This window comes from Equus asinus, chromosome 4, assembly GCF_041296235.1.
Source record: "Equus asinus isolate D_3611 breed Donkey chromosome 4, EquAss-T2T_v2, whole genome shotgun sequence".
NCBI classification, from domain to species: domain Eukaryota; kingdom Metazoa; phylum Chordata; class Mammalia; order Perissodactyla; family Equidae; genus Equus; species Equus asinus.
In genome coordinates, this window is record NC_091793.1 from 31021243 (window position 1) to 31035301 (window position 14059).

Below are 14059 nucleotides of genomic sequence, written 5' to 3' on the forward strand. Positions count from 1 at the left end.
GGGTTCACGGGTTTGGATCCCAGCATGGACCTACTCCGCTCACCAGCCATGCTGTGGCAGCATCCCACATACAAAGTAGAGGAAGGTTGGCACAGGTGTTAGCTCATGGCAAGTTTTCCTCACCAAAAAACTTGGACTTTGGTCCTAAAGAGCCTGGACTGTTTCTATAAGACTCTTTAACACAATTTCAAAGCTTTGATTTAAGTAAAAGATAATAAGACTCTACATCTAGAATTCGATCCTCATACCAAGAAAAAAATCTTAAGTATGAATACACAATTATACACTGCTTAAGAAACCTTCAGTGAACAAAGTATTCTCTAATAACAGAAACACGGGCATGAAGGAAATGGATACAGTAGTCTCCCCTTATCCATGGTTCACTTTCTGCAGTGTCAGTTACCAACAGTGGATGTTAGTCTGAAAATATGACATAGAAAATTCCAGAAATAAGCAATTCGTAAGTTTTAAATTGTGTACTATTCTGAGTAGCATGATGAAAGCTCACAACATCCCTCTCTGGCCTGCCCAGGACATGAATCATCCATTTGTCCAGCATGTCCACACTGTACATTGCTACCCACCCATTAGTCACTAAGTAGCCATCTTGGTTATCAGATTGACTGTGGCGGTATCACAGTGCTTGTGTTCAAGTAACACTTATTTTACTTAATAATGGCCCCAAAGTGCAAGAGTAGTGATGTTGGCAATTCAGTTATGCCCAAAAGAAGTTACTGTTGTTAATCTCTTTCTCTGCCTACTTTATAAATTAAACTTTATCATAGGTATTTGCGTGTAGGAAAAAACATAGTATATATGAGGTTCAGTACTTTCTGTGGTTTCAGGCATCCACTGGGGGTCTTGGAACGTATCCCCCAAGGATAAAGAGGGACTACTGTAATTCAGTCTTCTCAATGCCAATGGCATCTGAGAAAGTAACCATAGTGCTGTTTCAGATCTTCAACAGATGGGTCTGAACTGGAATCCCACTGAGAAATGGGCCAATTCCCACAGCTACCATCACCACCACCCACCCTACCTGCTCCCCACCCAACATTCCCCCAACATACACATACGTAGACATGCGCACAGGCATGCACACACACAACCAAAAATTAATAGATCAGAGCCCAGGTCCCAGAAGCAGGAGTCCTTTGCGTCAGTGAGTAGAGAATTATCCAGATAAGATAGGAACATGCACACAATGATCCAGGGAGCCCCAAAGAGAAGGCTCGTCAAGAAGAGAAAAAGTCAAAGGACATAGCCTAGTGTCTTCTACATCATTGTTACCTCCTGATGACAAAGTTTAATACCACAAAGCAAGTCTCTGAAATGAATCTTTTTTGTTAGCAAAAGTATTACTTTACATTATTCTCAAATTCCTAAAAGGGACATGCAAGTACATTAACTTGAGGTAGACCAGCCAGGTAACATTGCACAGCTAGGTGAAACAGGTATGCTTTAATTAAAACAAATATTTAAGGATAGTCTTTGTATCTATAAGTAATATGCTCACTCCTCTTTTTCTTGAAACATATACTCTTCTCAATCTATCTGTCATTTGTCTTCTTTTGAAAAAGATACCAGTTTTAAAAATAGTGCAATTTTATGCTAACTTAACTGTAAGAAAAACAAAAGCCCAACCTTGATCATAAATGGCTCCCAATGTTGAGAAGAAATTAGAGAGTGGTGAGGACTGTGTCAAACAGTACTGTTCATGGCCCTTGGAAATGGGATGGGAGGGCCACTACTCAGCTCCAGCCTCTCGGGCTACATGGATATTATAGGTCCAACAATACCAAATCTCTCTATTTTTCAAGAAAGACCAGAAATTTAGATTTATGCTTCAGTGTTGAACCTAAATTTTTTAAAAATTTAAACATTCTGCAGAGGCAGACGAAACACACCTGATGGTTAGGCTTGGCCTGAGTACTCCTGCTTGGACCTCCACTAAACATCTACTCTAAAGTAATTTTATGTGTATGTGTGTCGGGTGGGAGGTTCTTGCGGGCAGCAAATCAATGCCACAGTGTTATATAGAGTGTAGAACAAGAAAAGAGAAGAATGTTAAAAATTTAGCTCTACTAAAATTTGAGTTCACACGCTTCCCTGCTTCTTTTCATTAACTTCTAATGATAAACTAATTGAGATCATTTGGAACTATTACAGAACTTCCCCTCTTTATGAAATCTACTATGGTGAATTCTATTAATTTATTAGATGATATCTAAGATGGTTTTGGTGATTTGAAACGTCTCAAAACCACCAGAAGAACATTACAAAATCGCTCCCATATACTCCAGTTCTGGTGTCAAGCTTAATCGCTTACTTCGTAGAAGGAGTTCTGGGATGGTTAATTTTATGTGTCAACTTGGCTTGGCTGAGCTAAGAGATGCTCGGATAGCTGGTTAAACATTATTTCTGGATGTATCTGTGAGGGTGTCACTGGAAGAGACTAGTATTATTACTTGAATCAGTAGACTGAGTCAAGAAGCTTGCCCTCGTCAATGTGGGTGGGCAGCCCAGTGAGCCAAATCCTATAATAAATAAATAAACGAATGAATGAATAAAGAAATAAATGAATGAATAAATAAGTAAATCTGTCCTATTGGTTCTATTTCTCTGGAGAACCCTGACTAATACAGATTTTGGCATTTTGATGAGATTAGCATCTGAATTGGTGGATTCAGTAAAGTAGATGGCTCTTCTCGGTGTGGGTGGGCATCATTCAGTCTGTTCAAGGCCTGAATAGAACAAAAGGAGGAAGAAAGAGGTCCCTTTTTTCCTACTTCACTGTTGAGCTGCGACATCTCATCTCTTCTGCGCTTGGAGTCTGATTTACACCATTGACTCCCCTGGTTCTCAGGCTTTTGGACTGGCACTGAATTATATCACCAGTTTTCTGGGGTCTCTAGCTTACAGAGGGCAGATCATGGGTCTTCTCAGCCTCCATAATTACATGAGCCAGTTTCTGATGATAAATCTGTATATACACATATAATCTCTTGTCAGTTCTGTTTCTCTGGAGGACGCTGACTAATGGGGGTCCTTTTCTGAACTAAAGTAAAAACGCTGCAGACTGACTCTGTTGGCCAACCCAGGGAGTCTGTTGATTTTCTCTCTCCCAGCTTGCATTGCCTCTTGTAGTAGCTGTCAAAATCTCATCTTTATCAATGTTTCACTCCCAGCATTCTACTTTTTAAAATCCTTAATTAATTTCTGGTTTAAAAGAGCACGTTAGCAATTCTTTACAGAAATAAATTTAATTGAAGCCTCATACTCAACTTATCCTTTTTAAACTTCAGTTGGTCCAATACATACCTAAACTTGACTACTGAAAGAACAACTCTAGCAAGAATAGTCATTCCTAATCACTGGCCAACTTTTTTTAAAACAAATTCAAAGTATCTCAAGTCAATGACCTGTAATGAGGCTTAATAACAAGGATTTCTGACAGCTTACAAATAATAAAAAGCTTTCTTTTCTAGATGATTACCCTACAGCTGTATGGTGGTGAAATGGGAAGAGTTTCAATGACTCAGTTTTGTAAAACACCAAGAAAAAAAAAGACAAGTGAGCACAAGGAAACGAAGAAAGACTTCCTTATTTCCAAGAAGCAGAAGCACTGAGAAATGAAAGTCAAGATCCATGCTATCCAGAGAGGGCTTTCAACTCTGATCTTCCATGTCAGTGTTAGTTTTTCAATGTTGATAACACCATTTCTTATTTTCCAGTATTGCAAGCTCTCAGTCATATGACCTGAAATGAAAAGATGGAGATGATATGGATAAATTAAACGGGAAAGAATCAGTAGAATATTTTTAAAAGTACACATTTGGCTTGGGCAGGAACTTCTTGCTTTCATTCAGTAACATTACATACCCTTTCCTAATCAAGTTTGGCTTAGTTGAAATCAAAATTAGTTTCTGTTTCCTGAGCCACTGAAAGCAAGGGGAGGTGACTTAGAACATTATTCTGGCTAAATCAATTGCAGCTTAACTAAGGACAAGCCACAAAGTAGAATCCTACATTCAGATAATATGGAACTCAATTTAACACACACTCTTTTTTCTTTTCTTTTCTTGTGCTTTTTTTTTTTTTTCATGAGGAAGATTGTCACTAAGCTCACATCTATGGCAACTTTCCTCTATTTTGTATGTCGGACACCAACACAGCATGGTTTGAGAAATGGTGGGTAGGTCCACACACGAGATTTGAACCCACAAGCCCCAGGCCTCTGAAGCAGAGCATGCAAACTTAACCACTACACCACAGGGCAAGCCCCTGACACACATTCTGCATAGCAGAGCTCCAACATTCATGACTAAGAGAACCCAACCCAATAGCAACAGCATCACCTTCCTTCACTCCCACCAAGTGAAAATACACTGGAGAATGGCTAAGCTCCAAAACAGTGAGTTGCTAATCATGATGGTTTTCGTGCTTCTTTTAGAGGAAATGAGAAGAAATCCAATGCCTGCATGTGTCTTTTCAGGAAATTGCTCATCTGTCTAATTAAGCTCTTCTTTCTTCATAGGTCTGTGGATACATTCAGCAGACACGTGGCTTCCAGAAAACCTTCTTGCCCTCTTTCTGTTGGGCATTGGAAGTTTCTGATGTGATAGAATCTCCTTAAAATGGAGATTTGTGAAAATTAAAATCTCCTTTTAATTTTTAAAAATTAAATTCTCTATGTTAAGGAGATTCCATCACCTTGTATTAGTTACTGGCTAAATTTCATTGACATGTCATTAGAAAGAGTCATTTTCTATTGAAGCACTTTTGAAAAAGTGTGAATTAAAGGCTTAAGGGACTATGCAAATAGCCTCGTGGCTTGTCACTAGCACAGAGCATCTAGCTACTCACAGACTCCAAGTTTCTATGTGCTCTGGCAAGCATGTGCCAGCTTGTTTATTTGTTTTTCAGTGGAATAATCGTTGTACTTTGGCCTCTGCCCCTTTCATAATACACCACAGAGAACCTGCCCTCCGTCTTACCTTCCACCAATTAACCTTGCTTTATTTCCTGTCCTTGCAAAGTCAGTACAACCCACTTCACTTCCACCACAGTAATTTACCATTTCCTTCCTTCTAAGCCAGGCTCTTCATTTCTACCTCAATTACAGAACAACGTAACAGACATTTATGGAGTCCTATGTCAGATCCTGCAGACATGAAACAAATAAGACAAGGGTTTTTCCCTCAAGGAGCTTGCAATCCAATCAGAAGAAATATACAGATTTAACCAAAAACCCCACATCCAACTACAACAGGAACAACAACAATAGGTCTTATAAACAGCATGCTGAAGAAGCAAAGAGGAAAATGTAAGCCTTCATTATTCTCTCCATCTATGAAAAAAAAGTGTTACTTTGAAATGCTTGTATGTTTTGCAAATAATAATGTTTGAATAATAAAATTCAAATACGAGGTCATACATATGTAGTTAGAGGCAAGTAGTTAGCAAACATGCCAGCCTCTCCCACTGACCTATTAAATGGATTCTTATTTATTAAGTTATATCCATACAGAATATAATGATAAAAGAGGTTAAAAGAAACAAAGATCATAATATTGAACTCTATTGAAGCTAGTCAGCCCCCTCCCCGACCCCCGCCACACACACACACATACCTCAAAAGGCATAATATAGCAATAATAGAACAGGCCTGGAACCCAAGTCTCATCTGGTTTTACCATCCCCTTAGCCCACCTTGAATCAAAACTGTGCAAATTCTTAGATCTGTTGAAAGGCATCGCATTAGAGATAATTGTGGGCCTTCAAGCAGATCTCTGGATTGGAGATTTAACATTTCAGTAGTTCTGGAATGCTTTCAGCTTTATTCATGCACACCAAAATAGTTAGAACAGGATTCAGTTAATCTATGTGCAACCCAGGCCTGTAGGCTCCTAACATCTGCTATATTTATAAGTTGAGAGCAGATCCAGGAAAGGTCAGTTCCACTCCATTCAACAACAATTTGAGCCTATGGGGTCATTATTTGAACATGTATTATGCCCCATCCAATAATTACTTGGTTGCTTAGGGAAGCAAAGAGGCATCATGACACAAAAATATTCACAAATGGACTGACAGATCTCTTGTAATACTAGTCACCACTTATCCCATTCCACTCAACCCTAGCTTGTTTCTCCACCCATCATATCAATATCAGCTCCAATTCACACTGCGGATGTTGTAGACATTTAATCAAACAACGCAGATGCAATGCAATGGATTGCCAAGCAAAATGACAAACATTGCAAAAGTTGTAGGATTTCATAAGATTGATGAAAGTGATGTTGAAAAACTTCTTGGATCACAAAAATAACCCAGAAGAGTTGGCAGAGGTGGACCTATTAAAAATTAATGAATAGGAAATCAACAAGGATACTGATGTGATAGGCATGGCAAAAAACAACTATTTGATTAAAAAAAAAAAGGATTAAGAGAGACATCTAGGAAAATTGGTGAAGCCCTCACTCAAAGCCAAAATTACCTCCATTGTGATAACATTGCAAATGGCATACATACATTAAGTGAAGACTTTGATATCGCTCTCACATGATTTTATTAGAGAAATTAGTCTGGAAAAGAATGATCAGTGTTTGATTCATCTTTGTTTGTTTTCTTAAAGTACTAGATATAATTTAACTTAAATTTATTTAAATGTAAGTAAGAATAAACAAATTGTCACCATGAGATTTACTTTCCCTTTGAAGATACAGACCAAATCCTGGTTCTTTTAATTACTTTTAAAAATATTTTAAGTAGATTCATTTTCAGGAGCTTTAAAAAAGTTATATATATATATATATACACACACACATGCACATACGTATATAGTTAAAGCTTCTGAAAATATACATATTCATATATATATATATTTACTAATTTTCTTTGGATAATGAGGACCCATTCACTGTTATAGCCATGCTCCTTACCCTGAAGAAGCTTCTAAAATTCTGCCAGGCTGCATCACCCATCAAGTCACAGGTGAGCACCATGACATCACCCAGTACGAGGGATTCATCTGAACGTTGCACACACATGCCCATGGTCAGTTGAGTTACTGTTCATGGGAAGGTTTTGCTCCTTATTATGACCTAGGCATTTCCTTTGATTAAAAGGAAGGACCTAACACACTAAATTCATTTTCCCAGGGCTAATGAAAGAACATCCACCAAAGAAAAAACTCTCTAAGTGTTGAATCCTAGGTTGTATACCTCAGGTAGCTAAAGATGCTTAATTGGAGAGGTCAGATGGAACGCTATGAAGCACATGAAGGACAAGAGGATCCTGTCCCAAATCAGCCTTTGGGCAGAGAAAACATAGCCTCCTCCACCCCAAATGCCCTGGCCCTCTGACCACGGCAAATTTTCTGGAGCTCTATTGGAAAAGCAGGGTTCTCTCTCCCAGAAGCTACAAAGCCCTCCCTCAGTGGGAAACAATTTTACATCATCCTTTTCCTTCTGAGGAGGTAACCTTATACAACATAAGGAGCCTGATGTTTTCAGGTCAGACAGACTGAGCTTTAAATTCCACCTTTGTGTTTACAAGCTATGTAATTTGGCCAAATTTTCTATTCTTTCAAAGCATCAGTTTCAACTCCGTGATATAAAAAATAATAAAATCTACCTCATGGAATTGCCAAGAGATAAGAAATGAAACAATGACTCTAAATGCCTAATAATGTGCAAGCTTCATAGTAAGTACGCTTTCAAAAAAAAGTTAGTTCCCACCACTTCCTCCATGACAAGAAAGATTATGGGGAAGCATAGCCTCTCTGGCACCTGGTGGGAAAGGAGGAACTGAAAGGCGATTAAAGGGAGTGTAAGAGGAAATGAAGAGGGTGACACAGACTAACTTCATCAGCACCACCCCCACTCCCCCATTTCACCCTGGACTCGTCCTAATCTCACATGGAAGTGAGGGATAAAAGATGCATGTGTCAGACAGAAAGTGCAAATTCAGTGCATCTGACTCAGAAACTGGGCAAAGCTGCCCAAAGCAGATAATAAATATAATCTATCTGATCTAATTCAGAGGCCTCTTGGTCCCGGTACTCCCAGCTGAGAGGTTCTCCTATCATTAGAAGGAAGCCCACTCTGACCTACATGTGACAGTTGCTAATGGTTTTCTAATCTAGTGTCAAACATGATCTTTTCATGAACGAGGTTTGGTTCTTTTTAAGATGGTATATGAAAGGAAGTTTCTGCCAGCACTTGGAAAAACAGAGATGTTCAACAAAAACTGGTCAATGTGCATGTTAGTCTTCATCTTCAAGGTCTGAGCATTTTCACTTACAATCAGTCAACTAATATTTATTAAACTCTGAAAATATTTGCTGTGTCAGGCGCTGTGAGTGATAGAGAAAAGGTAGAGGGTGCAGATTCCATTTTCAAGGAAATTGTAACCAGCTAAGACACACAAGACCTACTCCTGTATGAAATGACTGACAAGTGGGACAAAACAAAAATGTCTATACTCAGGTGATAGTGTGCAAGAATGCTTCTGCCTCAGAGAGTTGTCATGAAGCTCAAAGAATGATACACAGAAAGCTCCTAGCGGGAACATGTGTGTTTAACAAATTAATTTTCCCCTCCCACTAGGAGAAAATCTAGGGAGAGCAATGTCAAAGCCAAGGCAGCAAGGAGTCAAAAGAAGGAGGTTATCCGCAGCAAATGCAGCTGAGAGATTTTGACAAAAAGGAAGTCACAACTGACCTTTTAGAGAAGTGCTTCTGGAGTGTGATGAAGATCAAAGCCAGTCAATTGCAAACAGTTAGGAAAGGAAGGCATATCTAGGAAGTGTAACCAACAGCCATAAACTATGCTTTTGAGAGGCTTGGGAGGGAAAAAGAAAAGAGAAAACCATAGGATCTAGTGATGGCCATTCTGTTGCTTTTTTACAACATGGAGCTCTGTTTAAAAGCTTTCTCTACAAGGGAGGAAAGAATTAAACTATTCTAGAACCTTCCATGGCTCTAATCTGAAGCCAAAAGGCAACCACATGGCCTCGTGCCTCCAAGGAACTCAACGGTGGATGGAATCAATTCCTTTTTTCCTTTTGAATAAAAAAATTCTAAAATAAAAATAAAATAGCTTCCCCAGGATTTTTCTGAAAGAATAAATAGCCTTATTTATTTCATCAGAATTCTACATAAGGCAAAAGGAGATCAAGGTTAATTAGTTTTATCTGCAAGAACGTTAAGAGACTTTTGCCTAGGATGCAGCCCAGTGTTTCGTTGGTTCGAATCCTGGGCGCGGACATGGCACTGCTCATCAGACCACGCTGAGGCGGCGTCCCACATGCCACAACTGGAAGAACCCACAACGAAGAGTACACAACTATGTACCAGGGGGCTTTGGGGAGAAAAAGGAAAAAATAAAATCTTTAAAAAAAAAAAAAAAAGACAGTCGAAATATCCACTGTGCCAAAACGGACTTCACTAAATCCAGGCCCTCTAGATAGAAGATCTGTACCTCCAGGCCTTTTGGTCTAATTCATTACTGTGTTATTACTCATCCCACTCTTTCCTAACTTCAATATTTCAGCTCTAGGGTCTATTTTTTTCCCATTGTACTCATACAGCAGAAAGAGGAAGTAACTCATCCAGTGGTGGGGATTTCTTAGTAGGGTTTTGAAGAGAGATGCTGGGGGTGGCTGACTCTGCCAAAATGTTTCCTTTTTCTCTTGCTGTTTGTCAGATATGCTATTGAGCAACCCTGGTGAGTGTCATCAACATGCAATCTCATCTGATTTATCTTCCTTTACTCACTCAAACTCAGCCCTTTGCCTCTTTTTTTCTGGTTCATTTAGAGTTTCACAACCTCTTACCTTTAATCGCTGAGTAAGTGCAAAACATTTGTGTATCTGGCCTTAGATACTATAATCTCCAAGAAAAAGGACTCACCATCACAGAGAGGGCTGTGGCTGCTTATCATGCCTTAAATTTTGCTTTGCCATTATTTCATTTTAAAATTACACTTCTATTTTTCTCACAGATTCAGATTCAAAACAATAAATTTTTGTGGCTGTCCTTTCCTCCTGGTCCCTCCCTTTTGAAATGTGGATGACTGAAATAAACATTCTTATGAACTCCACAGAGCTCCTAGTTTCATTCTCTCCAGAGACCCATAAAAAAATTCCACACCAATAAGCCACTGATGCAAGTACAGGAAATGGAATATTTGGATCTAATGGGATTCTAAAACTAACTTGCAATCACACAGATAGAGGAAATTAACTTCATTTGTAGGTCAAAAGCTTTTACAATGTCCTCAACACTGGGCCGCCATGGTTACTTCCTCCACCCAGCCAGCATAGATATGGGGCCTTTATAGCTTAACCACAAATCAGCCTGACTTTCCTTGGATCAGCCAAGAAAACTCTCCCTCTTCCCCCAATCTCTGCTCTCTGTATCCATCTCAAGAGGAAGAAAATGTTTTGGATATTGGTAAGATTTCTAGAGCAAAATTTTAGATCTGATTGTTAAATAAATATACTATACAGTTTGAGCCTAGTAAAAGATATGACTGTGCTAAAAATGCTAATTAAAGCAGGTAAGAAAAAACATGTGAGTGTGTTGATACTCTAAACAGTCTATAGCTTTTACAGACTCTGCCACTTGTGCCTGTGACTGGACTCACAAACTTTGGGGCCACAGCATTTTTAAAGCATTCAGTTTAACTAGGAGAGACTGTAAATGCATTAAAAAGTTTCTACAACTTGTCTCCACAGCCCAGGATGCAAGCTCCACTCTACTATTATCTTTTTATGTAAATATCTTCTCTGTCCACAAATCCTGAAAGGGTCAAATCCTGGGAAGTCACTTGTTGTCTCTGTCAACATACAAGGAAGCACCTGCTATAAGATGTTTCCTGCCTGAGGCCACCTTTGCTTCCAAGTTTGCTGCTGTATCCACGAAGACTTCAATAGCACCTGGAGCTTAGTAGGAGTTTAGTAAATATTTATTGAATATTGAATGAATTAACAAGTAAAAAGTTCTCGTTGTTGGTACAGTGTTCTCGTAACTGCCCACCTTACCACAAATCAGCCTTGCGGTAGCCATCTATCTCTGTTCTCTGAATCCTTGTCATTTGTTTCCTTTTAGGCTCCCAAGTATTTCCAACCTTTTGAGTTTTAGCTTGGATTTGGCTCACACACAACAACCAGACTAGCAACGTTTTTATGGTTATCTTGGATTAGATTATTCATTAAAATGGTTTCAGTACTTCACTACCTGGCTTATCTTGGCTCTCACAGTCCTAAATTCCAGAGCTATATTGATGGAAGTCCATATATAGCATAATGATACAAAAGACCAAAAATGTAGGGAGGTTACTGTGGGGAACTGGCATTGGCCACACCAAGATATGTCTCTTTGGCATGAGGATTATCTGGGGCTGGTTGCTTTTCATAAACTGGGACAGGGAAGGAGGCTCTGAGGAGTGGAACTTGCTTGCCCTTTGTTAGGAGACATTTACATTGTAAAGGAAATCTCCATCTGTAAAGTTATCTCCCTTTCTGTACCAGGAAGAGGGGGATGACTTTATCTCTAGAGACTCTTAATCAGTGCCAAAGGCAAGGACTTAAATCTGCATTTGTTACTGTACCTGTGTGGTAATCTCCCATGATCGACTCCCCCTCCACCCCCAACATCCTCCTTTGTCATTAGCTGGATATGATATTTAAGGTGGTGGCTTCAGCCATTTTAGTGAGTTGCTCAGCTTGCCCGAGCCTCTCCCATGTATGCATGTTATAAAGCTTTGTTTAACTTTCTCCTGCTATTCTGTCTCATGTGAATTTAATTCGTTCTCCGGCCAAAAACCCAAAGAGGGTACAGGAAATGTCTTCCTCCCCTACATTACCAAATGTGATAGCTAGACTCCAAGATGTCTCCCAATGACCCCTGATTCCTCATCTCCATGCCCTCATATGATCCCCTCTCCATGAGTGGGAGGCTGGACTTAGCGTTTGCTTCTAACAAATTGAATACTCTAGAAGTGATAGTCTATCACTTCCAAGATTTGGTTATAAAAGACTGCTGATTCTATCTTGTAATTTCTCTCACTCTCACTCTCTCTCTGTCTTTCTCTCTCTCTCTTTACTCTCAGATCATCTGCTTTGGGAGAAGCCAGCTGTCATGTGGAGCAGTCTCAGGGAGAAGCCCATGGGGCAAAGAACTGAGGCCCCCAAGCCAACAGCCAGTGAGGAACTGAGGTCTGCCAACAACCACCTGTGTGTGCTTGGAAGTGTATTCTCCAGCACCAGTAAAGCCTCGAGATGATGGCAGTCCTGGTTGGCAGCTTGACTACAGCCTCATGAGAGACACATGCCACCCAGCTAAGGTAGCCCAGATCTCTGATCCACAGAAACTGTGAGATAAGAAATGTTTGTTGTTTTAAGCTGCTGGATTTGGGGGTTATTTGTTACATAGCAATGGATAAATACTACATTAAACCAGGGGTTAGCAAATGCTTTCTTAAAGGACGAGATAGTAATTATTTTTGGATTTGCCGGTCATACAGTATCTATCGCACTCCTCGGTTCTGCTGTTGTAGCCCGAAAGCAGTCAGAGACAACAGGTAAATGAATGCTCATGGCTGTATTCCTATAAAAGAGTTTACAAAAACAATCAGCCAGCTTGTGGGCTATAACATGTCAACCCCTGCACCAAACCAATGTATTTTCAGTCTTTATAATTTCTAATATCCCATTGTCCTGCAGCCACCCTATCAAGAGACAAACATGGCCAATTCGGATCACAGAGTTTCTTCTATAGTGTGAAGGGGATACTCTTCCCCATTATTACTTTTTAATTACTATTAAAAAGTGAGATTGGTGCTCTGCGGAAAGGAAAGTAAGATCTAGGGAAAGTTCCTTCCAGAGTTGGAGAAGAAATAAAAATCCAGACCTTTTTATCCCAGGAGAGTTTAGAAAGAGAACAAAGAGAGGCAGTGTGAGGTGATCAGAGGTCCAAGTTCTACAAACTCCAGCCAAACTCTGTGTACAGAGATGGGGAAAATGCTTTAGGTCCATCTAGACAGGCACAAGAATTCTAAGAACTTCAGAACTGGTCACCCAGTTTCCTGGGGAGAATGGAAGACTCAAAGCCTCTGGGAGAAACTGTGAGCCATTTGGACCAAAATGGCACAAGATTCAAAGCATAACATTGGCTTAAGGAGACTGAAATAAGGTTTATAGCCTCCCATAGATTGGGCACAGCAGGAAGAAGATAAAAAACTTCTCAACTGGCCCCCCAGAAGTGCAGAAGTACTAAGAGGATGACCTAGTCCGCAGAACCCAGGGCTGGTTGAGGATTGGACCTCAATGACCAGGGACAACGGCAAGGTCTAGGTTAGGCAGTAAAGGAAGATACTAGATTTTTACCTCTTTTTTCCTCTTTAGAAAGGATTCTCTCTACATCTTATTTTTCTTTTCGCCAAAGCACCAGTCACACAGGGCAGGCCCAGTGGTCGGGGGGACAAGCTACAACACCAGCACGTTAAGCAGAGGCCAACAAGCAAGATTAATGGAAGTAGGTCCATAACCAGAGGCTTCTCATGGACAATCTACCTCTCGCCCATTGCCAGGAAAATACATGAGCCCCCTCCACCCCATTGGCCTGAGGGCCACCTTGGGAAGAACATAGAAAAGGAGAGGAAATCTGGGAGAGCAAATATTTACACAAAAGACACTGAGTGACCTCAACACACAACTGTTTAAGTCAGAAGGTGTTGAAATAGTTTGACTTGATAAGTTTACATTGTTTTCCCTGCTGGCCAGAGGGATGGGGGCTCATGAGAAAATTTATCTCAGCTATTGTATTAGTTGTCTATTGCTGCCATAAAAAATTACCAAAAACACAGTAGCTTAAAACACCACAAATTTGTTATCTCACAGTTCTGTGTGTCAGAAATCCAGCCTGGGTCTCACTGGGCTAAAATCAAGTGTCAAAGGCTATTTCCTTTCTGGAGGCACTAAAGAAGAATTCCTTTCTTTTCATTTTACAGCTTCGAGAAACGGCTTGCATTCCTTGGCTCTTGGCTCCCTT

General features: G+C 40.0%; 1 long non-coding RNA gene across 1 annotated transcript in view; it reads right to left on the reverse strand.

Annotated features, from left to right (window-relative positions):
• Window positions 1-1063: 1063 nt before the first annotated feature.
• LOC123283230 (uncharacterized) overlaps window positions 1064-14059 on the reverse strand; it is a 39359-nt gene continuing 26363 nt past the window's right edge. Inside the window, exon 3 of the long non-coding RNA XR_006523829.2 lies at window positions 1064-3759. This is a non-coding gene — a long non-coding RNA (uncharacterized lncRNA). The remainder of the gene's footprint in view (window positions 3760-14059) is intronic.